At 34.8% G+C, this 14577-nt stretch overlaps 1 long non-coding RNA gene across 1 annotated transcript; it reads right to left on the reverse strand.

The window, feature by feature from the left end:
- Positions 1–8886: 8886 nt before the first annotated feature.
- LOC143228932 (uncharacterized) lies at positions 8887–11522 on the reverse strand. Its single transcript, XR_013015537.1, has 2 exons — positions 11493–11522; positions 8887–10817 (listed from the first exon to the last, which is right to left on the reverse strand). It is a non-coding gene; the product is annotated as an uncharacterized LOC143228932 (long non-coding RNA).
- Positions 11523–14577: the final 3055 nt, after the last annotated feature.

Raw genomic sequence — 14577 nt, forward strand, 5'->3', positions numbered from 1 at the left:
GTGACACAAAATAATCCCTTTTACAAAGAAAATACATTTTAATCAACAAATTAACAACACACACACAGACAAAATACTCTTTAACAAATAAAATATGGTTATATCTACATTAAATGAAGTTACAAAGAAAATGTACAAAAAATAAATAATTTTAAGATCGTTTACTAACTCTCTTTAGAATGAAATAGTTTAACACGTCACGCATACGCGCATAAATATAAATCTACATGAAAAAAATTAAGAGAGCTAGATACTTAAAGAACAAGAGAAATCGGAGCGATTGCATTCCCTCACCCTGCCGCTTTTTTTAAAGATTTTATGCATTTATACAGGATAACGTAAAATTTCACCTTCGAAAACTCAGAAAATCCTTTTCAGATCCAAAATGATCAACGATCCGGATCATTTTTGTAGTGTGATGAGGAGTCTCAGCCTTAATGTGCCCATGAAATTTGATACGAATCTGATTTCACTTTACAGAAAACCTCGAAAATGCCTAACTTACCGTTAAAAAAATGCTTCAAAGTGATCCATAATCCGCACCATATTTGAGAAGAACTGTCCCATAATGACTTTCCATCTTGAGTAAAGTTTTAAATACATCGTTCCATTAGTTTTCAAAATACTCGCGCGGAAACACAGACACAAGGATACAATTACAACACCATCGCATGGGTAAGGATAATGATTACCTAACTTTTTTAGAAGGAGACAAACTAACAAACTTTGCGTGAAAATAAAAACATTTGACACTGAAAAAATCTTAAACTAAAATTTTTTTGTTGATACATATTAAGGTGCAAAGTGTAAAACATTATCAAATACATTACAAATTGAAAATACATATACGTACAAAAAGTTGAAAATAATACCATTTTTAATCATAAGCAAAAATCTATCACAAAACAGAAATAAAATCACATTTTAAGAAGTAATATGAATTTGTGAAACGTAAAAACTCTTTTAAGAAATAAAACGACAAAAATAAATGAACAAAATGATAAAAATTCTAACTTTAAAACCCGATCGATTTCAAAGATCTATTTTGTTTCAAGACTGGCCTGGCATGGCCAAGCGCGTAAGGCGTGCGACTCGTAAACTGAGGGTCGCGGGTTCTCGCCCGCGTCGCGCTAAACATGCTCGCCCTCCCAACCGTGGGGGTGTATAATGTGACGGTCAATCCCACTATTCGTTGGTAAAAGAGTAGCCCAAGAGTTGGCGGTGGGTGGTGATGACTAGCTGCCTTCCCTCTAGTCTTACACTGCTAAATTAGGGACGGCTAGCACAGATAGCCCTCGAGTAGCTTTGTGCGAAATTCCAAAACAAAAGTTTCAAGACTTCTTGAGCCTCCATGTTTTCCTGACATCATAAAAGTGATAAACAATGTTGTAAATCTATGAAAAACAAACAGATGACAACATGAGAAAAACAAATCCCTGTTACTTTAATATGAAATAATAAACGTTTTATTTAAATTATAAACTGGATCAAGTGAGAAAATAAGAAAATGAAAAAAAAAACTTAAAATTTTGAGACCTATTAGGTGAAATACCTCTATCGTAATATATCCACAAGGAAAAAAAAAAAACACATTTAACCTCAAGTTTCTTATGCATGTCATACGCATTTATGTAGGCCCGGCATGGCGAGGTGGTTAAGGCACTCGACTCCGAGGGTCGCGAGTTCGAATCCCTGTCACACCAAACATCTTCGCCCTTTCAGCCCTGAGGGCGTTATAATGTGACTGTTAATCCCACTATTCGTTGGTAAAAGAGTAACCCAAGAGTTGGTGGTGATGACTAGCTGCCTTCCTTCTAGTTTTACATTGCTATATTATGGGCGGCTAGCGCAGATAGCCGTCGTATAGCTTTGCGAGAAATTAAAAAATAAACAAACAAACACACTCATATATAAAAAAATAATAAGCATGAAAGAATTTGCAAAATGAATATTTACAAATATTTCGAATACAATAAAAAATAAAGAGATGGAAAATATAAAATTTAAATTAAGATAACAAAGTATATACAAAGCATACACTTACTCAGAGTCTGCTTGAGGTTTTGTCTCTTTTCATCTTAACCATGTCACTACATTCTTCAGGACCAACGCGGTGGTTTTAAGGCCTTTTAATAGTGAACATCGTCCTCCAAAGTGTATTTTGAGTCTTTCTCAATGAACCAGTGGTGCATTAACCAGAACAGGTGGTTCTACTATGGCCAACAATTGCATGGAACTTTGTAGAGACTGTCTCATTCAGTCTTGGGCCCATCAGACCATATTCAATCACTCGAGGCTCTCGTATACTGAAGTAAACCTCAGAAAAAGTATTTCCTCAGTCACTCTCGATACTGAAAGTCTTCCTTTTTGAAGACTGAAATTGCAGGGAGTATAACAGGTTAAAAACATTAGCAAATGCCCACAATGTACAAGAGAGGAGTTCCAAGACCCGGTTATTTTTATTGTCAACTACTCACTTCCATATGTTGTCTCTTTCTTCTTTAAAATAAGTTTTCCACTCTGCTCAAGATGCCATTTCTTAGAATCTGAGGCTTCAACTCAGTGGTTCAAGAGCATCGAAAAAGAGCCTGAAAAACAAGACACTCATCCATAAAGACAGTCTTCTGCAATAACTGCATCTGCTCTTATGGTATCTAACTTTGTTTCTGTTACAGAGTAGCCTTTAGGGGCCGCAAGAAGAGAAAGATCCATTGTATACTTATTAGAGAGCACTTTTGTGTTTTATCTGCCATTCATCAAGTCTTTACACACACACATAAAAAGACTGGACACAACGTTACAAGGAGTAACAATCTTTATGAAAACAGTCAGAGATGACACTTAAACAAATATTTATATGTTAAATTAACAGAGATACAGAAAGAGGGAGAGAGCTTTATTTGTTCTCTCTAACCAGTGTAGTTCTAAACTACGAAATAAGCCTGAGAGAATCTCTTCCGCTAAAAGATGTGATGAGACAATCTCTCGCAATGCAATCTGCCAACATCAGTAGTCTAATAAAAACTATGCCACTCTTTCCATTCCAGCAACAAATATGATATCTAACAAAGTATAGCAAAAAGTATATCTTACTTTGCCTCTGAAGAATAAAGATCCACCTTTCGGGACAGCTCTAAATACAAAGTAACTTATTTTTTTTTCAGTTAAATAAAGAAACCATGGTTATATATCCACGTAACTAAGAACCATTCTTATGTTAATAATTGGTATCATACCCTCAGCTTATCACGAAAACAGATCATTGTTTACACCTATCGCATACTTCATGTTACAGGGACCTTCTCTAATGGATAACACATGTGGCACCCTTTTGTAACTTATATAGTCCCGTGAATTACTAAGATGAGAGAATTTTAGGAGATCCCTTAATTTATGTTTTACAATACTGTAGAAAATGTTAGGACAAAGTCAAAAATTAAATTTCAGACTACTTTAAAAGAACAGTGGAAGACAAATCACTCATAAAATATCAAAAGTTATTAGTCTTCACATTTAGTACAACAAAAACTTATTGGAAATGCTTGCGTTCAATAAACAGTTAATATTTTGCGTGTTCCCTTTTGTTTCAACATATTTATCTGCCTCCCAAAGTTTGTCCTGAGGTTCCATGGTCTGCAGATAGTCTTTTAGGCATTGTTTCAACATGTTTAATCAAAATATCCTTTGAGAATTTACTCCAAATGTCTCTCATGCACTCTTATAAAGTTTCTTTGGAATTGATGTTTGATATATCAAGTTTCAAGTTTGCTCAATTGGATTGAGATTAGGGCTCTGAGGTGGTAATTTCATCTTTTGAATGACTCTAACAGCTTCTTTCTTGGCTAAATAATTTCTGTATAGGTTGGATGAGTGCTTAAGGTCATCTTGATAATAGAATTATTTACTAATAATATGCAAACCACTGGGTACACCATGACGGTTTGGTATCTGATGGTACTTGCGCTGGTCCATTATTCCATCTATTTTACAAATATCTCTTATCATCCCAGCAGACAAACACCAACAAACCATCACACTGCCTCCTTCTTGATTCATGGTAGGTGCTAAGCATTGAGATATCTTTCACTTTTCTTCCGCTGGAGATACTTCCTATGCTTTGAACCAGATATTTGAAACTTGGACTTATTTGTGCAAAACACCCTTTTACGATCATCAACAATCAAGTTTTTGTACTTTTTAACAACTTTCAGTCTATAAACAGTATTTATAAATCGAAAAAAAATGTTTTAACTGCTACACGACCAAATATTCCACTCTTGTTAAGTCTTTTGATACTGTAGAATTGGACACTTTTCTGTCATTTGTTACATGGTTATTTATCTCATGTTTGAGATCAGTGGCAGTCTTCCTCCAGTCTTTAAGGCTACATAAACGAAACACTTGACATTTGTATTATTTAATTTAAGTATCCTGCCTTTTCTTTCCTATTTTAAAACTAACCTCTCTTGATGTCGTGGTCTAAAGTGTACTTACAGTGGTTGATGAACATTTCAAGTCTACATCAATTTGTTATAGGGTCCAAATATCATCTCGTAAAATTTTCATGTGAACTCTCTGCTCTGCTGACAACTATCTACGCTTTTTGAACCATAAGATAAAGAAAACACTTAATATAAATTGTAAATCACTGTTTTTATCAAGGTTTATTTAACGAGTGCTACTAAAGTGATTTCTTCTAACATATACTGGTACCATATGTTAGCTTTCTTTTTATATAATTAGATACTGCATTGTGTACTATGACAGTTATTTCAGAACTTAAATTTGACAAGTATGTTCATTCAAGCAGAACCCTTATGACATTTATCAGAGATCAGTAAATCATTATGTAATGACATGGAAGAAATAGCCCGGTAAAATGAAGAGAAGAACAAAATATTCACTTGTCCTAACACTTTTGCACAGTACTGAATATTAAAAAAAAACAAAACTGAAAAACTTTGAACATTTGAAGGATTTATGTAGAATGTAAGGTGAATGGAGATATAAAATGCATTAAATGCCTATATGTCACACAATCCAAAAATTTTAACATCTGTAGTCAAGCATTCATGGTAATTTGTTTCTTTAACTTCCTTGCTGGCTAAGTATTGTTGGGAGTGGGTTGCATACATCACAATAATTTCAAAAGCAACCAGTACATGAAGTTATCAAATGTTAAGTTGATAAATGTGGAAAGGCCATTTAAAGGAAGATCTTTGTTCCCAGAATGTGATGATTTGTCAATTGAAATATTATTTTACGAACAATTTCAATGACCATTTCCCTAAATCTGAATACTTAAAAGTATGGGTGTAGTTTGTTAGTTATCACCATTAGATTCCATCAAGGAACATAGGGCCGCAATCGCTTGCGGATTCTTCAACAGGTATTTAAGTGAGTAGATTGTTAGCCCACTGCACCGAGCCGTCCCTAATTTAATAGTGTAAGACGAGAGGGAAGGCAGCTAGTCATCACCATCCACCGCCAACTCTTGGGCTACTCTTTTACCAACGAATAGTGGGATTGACCGTCACATTATAACGCCCCCACGGCTGGGAGGGCGAGCATGTTTGGCGCGATGCGGGCGCGAACCCGCGAACCTCAGATTACGAGTCGCACGCCTTACGCGCTTGGCCATGCCAGACCATGGGTGTAAATCTTCTGAAATTATTAAACAAGTAATGGGTTAACCAATATTTGAAATTTACCCATGATTAATGGTTGGTAGTCTATATGACCCTCCGAGTCTAATTATTAATTCGTAACCATATTTAACAACTAGATAATAATTACTAACAATATCTTATCATAAGGGTTTACAGAAATCAGTTTATCTGAAAATGACAATAAAGGATTTTTTTCATCTTTCTTTTACACATTTATTGTTGATATCCTATGATTTTAATATTCTTCTACTTGACCTCTTCTGACATAATAATTTATCGCAGAAAGATTGCTATTTTCGAGTTTTGTATTCCTATTATGGCCTGAATTCAAACTCTTTCTGAGTTGTAGGAAAATTGTCCCTGAACAACTGCCCTCCCCCACAGTCATATCTTATTTATACATCTTTGTATACTTCAACGGCTTTATTTTATTACAACACAGAAAATTTAACATGAAACATGTTTTACTTTCTCCTACTTTTAAATACTTCCTTCTTCTATGTTTTGTTTTCTATTTTAGTCAGTTATATTAACATAATAAGATATATCTGTGGGGATGGGAGTTGTCAGGTTATCCTTTTGATGGTATATTTGTTTCTCTAATGTTTTGGAATCCACATTTACAGGAGGTGCTTTAAATGAAGTTTTTATCTCTTTTGCCTTTAGATAGTTTCGTGTAACTTCTGACTTCTTGTTGTTTATATATTTTATGTGTATCTTTGGAAAGGCCCTTGAAATAAAAGAATATGGTTGCATATCTCGGTGTTTATTTTCATTACTTCCTTCTTTATCAAGTGTCACGGGTGTTCATCTTCGTTTTTCCATATTAGAAATATCGTGGTTTATAAAAACTAGATGTCCAAAGATGCCTGTCTTCATGCTGTTTGCTTCCCGAAGTTTGGACCTGAGGTTCCATGGTCTGCATCCACCAGCACCAAAAGCACTGCATACCGAACATTGAGACCATGATACATTATAACATTGATGCTCAAATCTCACTATTCGGTCTAATAAGAGTAGCCATGAGCTAGCGGTTGATGGAGTTGACTTCCTATCTTTCCCCTAGTCAGTAACCTCAATATTAGGTACGGCTAGAGCAAATAGTCTTCTATTTGTATCCTTGCTTAAAATCCAACAAACAAATTAATGTAAATCACATTATATCGTGGAATATTGTTTGTTCAAATGATTCTGAAATCTTGAAACTTGTCTGCAATGTAAGGATGTATTGTGAATATATCTTCAATATAACTGAGCTAAATCTTGAGCCAAAGAATGTCTAATTTGAGGACATTAACTTGATGAGGTGAGTACTGATGTTATGGGTGCATCCATAGCTAGATCTACTTGTTGTAGGTAGCATTTATCTTCAAGTTAGATGCAAGTTTTATTGACACAAAATACTGCATGCCCTGCTATTGTGGAGGTAGTCAGTTGGATATATTCCTTAAGAGTTCTTTAATCTTAGAACTGTTGGTAGTGTTTGTAGTATCAGATGTGTTTATATTAGTGCAAAGGCTGAATAAATCAAACCCAAGTACTGTGTCTTGTATGATTATCCTTGTTTTTATTGTTTCTACAAAATGTGTTAAATTCTAAACACTTGAGTAAATTTTACCCGTTAGCAATGACGTTATTTCTGTCAAAAATCTTGCTGAAGAGTAATAAAATGGATCAGTTATGGGATAGTCTTGTTTGTGAATTTATGGTAAACTATAGATATGTGTGTGGTGAGTGTTGACGTAATAGTTAGAGTTGTCAAAAAGTGATTTAGTAGCATATACCAGAACTTTAAACCTTTAGCTCAATTGTTAAAGCTCGCTCAAAAGGATTAACGGGTATTTACAATTTTGGGATATACAATCAGAATGAATGTCACAACCACATAAAAACATAGAAAGGTATTACGTAAATATATATTAATGAAGACATATATACTGCATTACTTAAGTAAAAGTGTAATTAATAACTGGTCTAGCTACGATGTCTGTAGGGATAGGGTTTGTGAAACACGATGCACATTGATTGAAGGTGAAGCCACATAGAGCGTATCTTAATCGTAAGAAGAGAAAAGGAAAAATAAAACAAAGAAAACTGTCTGCTTCATATAAATCACAATAAAACACTGTAAAAATAGTCAGATTTCTCTGAACTATTAAGATCCAAACATTTTTAGCATTGATTGATTTTTGGAGCTCCAGACGGTGTTTTGTTTCCTAAATAGTGATATACAGGTGCTTCGTATGTTACCAACTTGTCTCACTCATGAAACTCTGAAATATTTCTGCATCCTTGTTTAGTTGGCCAGGCGGTTAAGGCACTCGACTCCTACTCCGAGGGTCGCGGATTCGAAAATCCGTCACACCAAATATGCTCGTTCTTTCAGCCGTGAAAGCTTTATAATGTGACTATCAATCCCACTATTCCTTAGTGAAAGAGTACCCCAAGCGTTGGTGGTGGGTGGTGATGAATAGCTGCTTTCCCTCTGGTCTTACACTGCTAAATCAGGAATAGCTAGCGTAGATAGTCCTCGTGTAGCTTTGCGCGAAATTCCAAACATACCTTGTTTAGTCAGTTGTGAAGAGAATTCAGTCATATGTTTGTTTGTTTTTTGCAGATAATAAATAAGCATTGTATTATTTTAGTTAACTAAACTAAAGAGCAAAAAGTGAAGTTTGCCATGACTTTTGCCACCTGACAACCTAGTCTCCCGATTACAAAAACACAACATAACAAATTAAAAACAAAGCAGTTTACAAAATGTAAATAGCCTATCAATTTAAATCGTATCTAATTATTATAATTATGTCACATGTTAAGTGGTGGATGCACCATGCAGACATATTCCTAAAAAATAGACTAGGACATTCCATGTCAAATCATCCAGGGGGCTGCAGGTGATTCCCACAGAATGCCTTGAAAAAATTCACATGTGCTCATCTACCCATATAATAAAAAACTGCCAAAGATTAGATCAATATCTCTAATAGTTTCTGATTTATAGCCCTGTAAAATTTAATTAATTTGTTTTTATTTTTGGCGAATTCATTTTCTGGCAACTTTGGCTGCTTAAAGCTGCAAGAGTAATGGCGGTAGAAGGCTGAAATTTGCAACACTGACTCAATTAATCTGACATAAATCAAAAATGGTCTCAAACCAAGTTTATCTTTCTTAGGATTTTCATATTGAGGCTGTAAAATCACCTGAAAATCCAAAATCATAAAAAAACATTGGTTTATTTAATAATCCATAGCTCTAAGACGTAATATGATACAAAGCTGAATTTTGTTTTCAAATTTCCTATAACATATCAGTTGATAAATCAGCAATTGTTGTAATTAAAAGTCTATTAGATCTCCTGTAAAAAATGTAGTTGCATGCAACTTTTTATGATTTAGCTAAAAATAGCCTAACTTCAGGCCACAGTTTGACCATGTCACCAGTTATTCAGCCTTTTCAGATTTTTACCGTATATTCTTACATTTATTTCTTTTTCAAACACAGAATTAACTATATTAATTTTTGCTTCGCGATATATCTTGCCGATTCTCCTATCATAAAGTGAGCCTACCTCAACTGTTTGAGGAAATTAGTTTCATCGGAAAATACCACATGTATATCAACAAACTACAGATGGAACTCAATAATTATTTTTTCACTTTCCTTCCTCCAAGGTAGTTTTCCGATAACCACCATCTTTACATTTCCAAAAACTAATTGACTAGTTTTTGGCGAGTCAACTTGACAATGTTAATATTTATATAAAATGCGATTCATCAAAATATTTTTTCTTACTCCCATGGAGTCCGTGTCTTTTCTTATAGCAAAATAACATCGGGCTATCTGCAATGTCCACAGGGGAATCGGAACCCTGATTTTAGTATTGTAAATATGAAAACTTACTGCTGTCCCACCGGAGGATCCCAGTCTCTGAGCAAATATCCATTAATCAAGGAAGATTCAATATAAATACAAACTGAAGATCCGAGTACAAACAAGTAAAATTAAAACTGTCAAACATTCGTACTAAATAGGAACTTGTTTTTTCGAATTTCGCGCAGAGCTACACGAGAGTTATCTACACTATTCGTCCCTAATTTAGCAATAAAAGACTAGAAGGAAGACAGCTTATCATCACCACCCACCGCCAACTTTTAGGTTACTATTTTGATAACAAATGGGATCGTTCCTCACATTATAACGCCCTTATGTCTGAAACAGCGAGCATATCTGGTGTAACAAGGACCCGAACTTGTGACCCGCAGGTTGCGAGTCGAGCGCCCTAGCCACCTGGCTATGCCGGGTACCCATAGTTATTAAGTATGGCAAAATCATCTTAACATAATAAACCAAACCAATTCAGTCACCGTCAAGTTTTGATAAAATTTCTTTAAATCTATGATGTATATATAAAATATCCTTTTGTTTGTTATCTAAATGTAATATAATGTTTACTCTCCTTTTCGTACTATTCAGTAAACTGGATCTCAGACAACTAGTCTTGTCAACTAGTTACTGCAAATTAGATTAAATATAACTTTCCACTTATTTTTGTACAAAGTGTATTCGTCTGAAATGAAGCAAACTGCTACACAATAGACTATCTATGCTTTTTCCACCACATGTGTCGATACCCGGTTTCTAGCGTTCTAACTCTGCATACATACTGTTGTGCCACTGTTTTTTTCAGCACAAAGATATTTCTAAAAAGGATACAGTCAAAAAACAGTCCTTATATATATTGCGCACTTATTTTGAGACCGATTTGAATTTTTCCTTTGGCCCTTCGGTGGTTCAACAGTATCATTTGGAGTTACATTTCCACGACAGATACCACATTATGCAGTTTTGTAATAAAACAGCAAGTCTTTCCTATTTCGAAACTATTCAAGTTTTTAAATGCAGATCGAAAGAGATAATTCGACACAAACTTTAGACTTTTCCAAAATCATCTATCTCCAGACAAGTGCCGTTGACGATAATGCAACAACATGGTATATTTCCTTGTGAAAATCTTTCCACATGCTGGACAAGAGAATTTTCGATGGCTTCTGTGTTGGTAGTAGAAATGAGACCTCTTTGTTTCGCTACATCGGAATGTCTTGTTGCACATGTTGCATTCGTATTTGGCAATGTTATCGATGTTTTCTGCAATATGGAACAAATTAAAAAGAAAGAACTTTAATTTCATATTTTGTTTAAAATGTCGAAAAATAATTACGGTTTACTTATAAATATTTTAAATTCATAGCTTGAATTCATTCCAGACTACACTTTTCAACTCGCCATTCTAATCTTAACTCCATTTCTTACACACACACACATCTTTACCCAAACTAATACTCCTCAGTACATTATTACTTACGAAAAATTATAACTAAGCAAAATATTACCGACTTTAAAATCATAAAATTAAAAGCAATTTAAACTGTGTTCACTCAGGTAATATTAGTTTCGTAGGTTGAAAAGCAGGAAAGAAAAACGTTAAGTTTTAGACAGATCGATAAAATCTTAAACAAATGCACATCGAAATATAAACGATTTTTTATTAACTGCATTTAAATCTTTAATATATAAGACTAGTGACTTATCTCAAATCAAAATCTAGCATTGTATGAGCCGATGTAGTATTTTCAGATAAAACCACTTTCCCGATAACTATCACAGAGACGTCGGAACCATTTAGCTCACACTGTAATTGTAAATTATAATATTAATTTTATCTAGGCCAAACTGCCTTTGGCAGCATGGAAACTACTTTTAGCAGCTACTTATAGTTCCAGTCTCTCATAGTAACATCTGCATGTCTAGCCAAGCACTCACATTTCTTTGCAATTCCTTCCTACACCGCCTGAAAAACAAAACAAAACAAACAAACAACTAAATATGCTGTTGTTTGTGAAAGAAAGAAAAAAGTGTTCTGTAGTTGATAAATTAATACATTTAAATATGGGTGAGAAATAAACAAACTGTACACTTTTAAAGAACAGTAAAAACAATTTTTATTTAAATACAAACATTAAAGTATGTTGCTACACCAACAAGTGGACTCTATCGCCTCTAATGGGTCAGTAAAAAAGTAGCTCGCCAGCTTTCTTTCCCTCAAAATGAACTTCTGATGAGCAAGTCATAACAAAAAGAGTTGTAGTGACACACGCACACACACACAAAAACAGCGTTACCTAGTAACATTTGTTCTCTGACAGTATTGTGCGGCTGTTACATTTATTCAATGTCAATCTCAATAAAAGTATCGGTACTTTTAACTCGGATTACTGCAATATCCTCTCTGACAGAACAGACATAATCTACTACATAAAACAAAGCAACTAGAACAATGTAATTTGAACGACTTTCTAGACCACGTGTTACTACCACTACAGTATAGATAATAAACAGCAGAAAAAAATTATATGCAACTAAAGCAGGTGGAAAATGTATGTTATGTATGCATATAACACCATTCAGAGTTATATATTTTGATAAAAATGTTACCTCTTACAAGAACCTTAATCCTTGTATTACTCAAGACCCAATTTAATATGTTTGGGTCGAATGCTGTTAATATTCGTGAATTGGCTATCCAGAAATAAACTAAACGACTTTTAAAACTACACCATTTTGACTTCGGAATTTCGTACATTCGACAATCAACTGTTCTCACTTTTCCTTTTATGAATGTCGAACTTACTTTCAGTATTAACCACTAATTTTTAAAGCCTATCATTTTCACTCCAATACAACAAAAACAGAGAAACTGATTACGTGTAATATCTCACTATAGGTGTCAATCTAAGAAACTTTCTTGTAATCGTACATTCGTAGACGATAGAATTGTTTTTATAATAGGTACTCAAAAATCATTAAATAAAACTGACTCCGGCATTTAAGGAAAGGGCTGGTGGTTAAGACGTGTGACTCACAGGATGTGTGTGTATTTTCCTTATAGTAAAGCAACATTGAACTATTTGCTGAGTCCATCGAGGAAAATTGTACCCCTAATTTTAGCGATGTAAATCCGTAGACTTACCGCTGTGCCATGCCTCCCCTTTCAGCCGTTAGAGTTTTGTACAGTAACAGTTGATCACATTGTCCGTTGGCGTTGGTAAAGAGTAGGCCAAAAGTTGACAATGGGTAGTGTTTACTAGTTGCCTTTCATCTAGTTTATTAATTCAAAATTTTACGATTAACACAAACTGCCCTTAAGTAACTGTGTGCGAAATTCAACACACAGATTTAATGAGAACCATGTATCCAGTTGCTGTTCTGCTAAAACATATTAAAAACAAACAAACAAACAAAAACGAAGCCAGCATCAACATGTGTTTATCTATTTAAATAAAGAAACTTTAAGGCACCGTCTCATTTCGTTACAATGTTCATAACAGATTTACCATAAACCGTTGGAATTAAACCAAAAAGCAAATCAGATTGCTCAACACAACAATTTTTTAAACTTCATTACCAGGAACAAACAGAATTTGGTGCCTTGTTTTGGAATAAGAGTTCACTGGTAAATATTACGCAGCATTAACTACTACGCTACGACTAACTTTAAATGTAAAACAAATATTCACGACGTCTCTGCGTAAAGTAAGGACTAACTTTAAATGTAAAACAAATATTCACGAATAAAGAATTTTACGACAGTCGATATCAAGTTACGCAGTGCAAAATAATGTATAGCATTCACTCATAATTTATTTAAATATCACTTCTATGATGTTACAATATTTTAACAGCGTCATTTTGAAGTTTCTTAATCTCTAACACCAACGTAAAAAACAACAAAAACACAACTTCATGGGTATATTAAAGCGGTAAATGTATTTGGATTTTGTTTTAACGCATATTGTTTAACGATATAATATTTAAGTGACATGGGTTTAATACGAGGTCTGTTCAAAAAATACGCGGACTGTTTGAATTGCGCGGCTCCACAGGAATCCGCTTGGTGTCGCTAGGTTCGCACAGATCAGATGATTACGACGCCATTTCCCGATTGCAGATATCTTCATTTATCTATTAGATACGCGGTTTTAAGTAAAGTGCGATTTTTTCGTTTGGCGGATTTCAGAATGAATGACCTGAAGGAGCAACGACTTGCTGTGAAATTTTGTGTTAAACTTGGAAAATCTGCGACTGAAACTTTTGCTATGCTTAACACGGCTTACGGTGATGTTGCTATGAAGCGTACGGCATGTTTCAAGTGGCATGAACGTTTTAAGGATGGTCGATAGTCCATTGAAGATGATGAGCGTCCTGGACGTCCTTCCACGTCAACTGACGACCCACACGTCGACAAAATCAACACCCTGGTGCGGGCAAATCGACGTCTGACTGTCAGGGAGCTTGCTGAAGAGTGTGGGATATCAGTTGGATCTTGTTACGAGATTTTGACAGAAAAATTGAAGATGCACCGCGTTGCTGTGAAATTTGTGCCTCAGAACTCTTGAGTTTTTGGCCAAACATTCGATCACTGTTCTTCCCCACCCCTCCTACTCACCTGACCTTGCTCCTTGCGATTTTTTCTTGTTCCCCAAACTCAAAAGACCCTTCAAAGGAAGAAGATTTGAGACGATTCCCGAGATTAAGGCAAATGCGACGAAGGAGCTGGAGGACATTACAAAAGAAGCGTACCAGGACTCTTTCAACAAGTGGAAACACCGTTGGGATAAGTGTGTGCTTTGGGGAGGAGAGTACTTTGAAGGGGTCCCAGACCTGTAACTTCTAAATAAAGTACATTTTGTTTTATGACGTCAGTCCGCGTATTTTTTGAATAGCCCTCGTAAGTTTCAGACCATTTCCGTGTGAAATTTCACTTTCACATTTAAGTATTACTGAACAAAAAATCTAAAAATTAGTTAAAATTCTGAATGACCACCAACTTGTAACCTAAACTAACGAA

The sequence above is a fragment of the Tachypleus tridentatus genome, chromosome 10 (genome assembly GCF_004210375.1).
Source record: "Tachypleus tridentatus isolate NWPU-2018 chromosome 10, ASM421037v1, whole genome shotgun sequence".
Taxonomy (NCBI): Eukaryota; Metazoa; Arthropoda; class Merostomata; order Xiphosura; family Limulidae; genus Tachypleus; species Tachypleus tridentatus.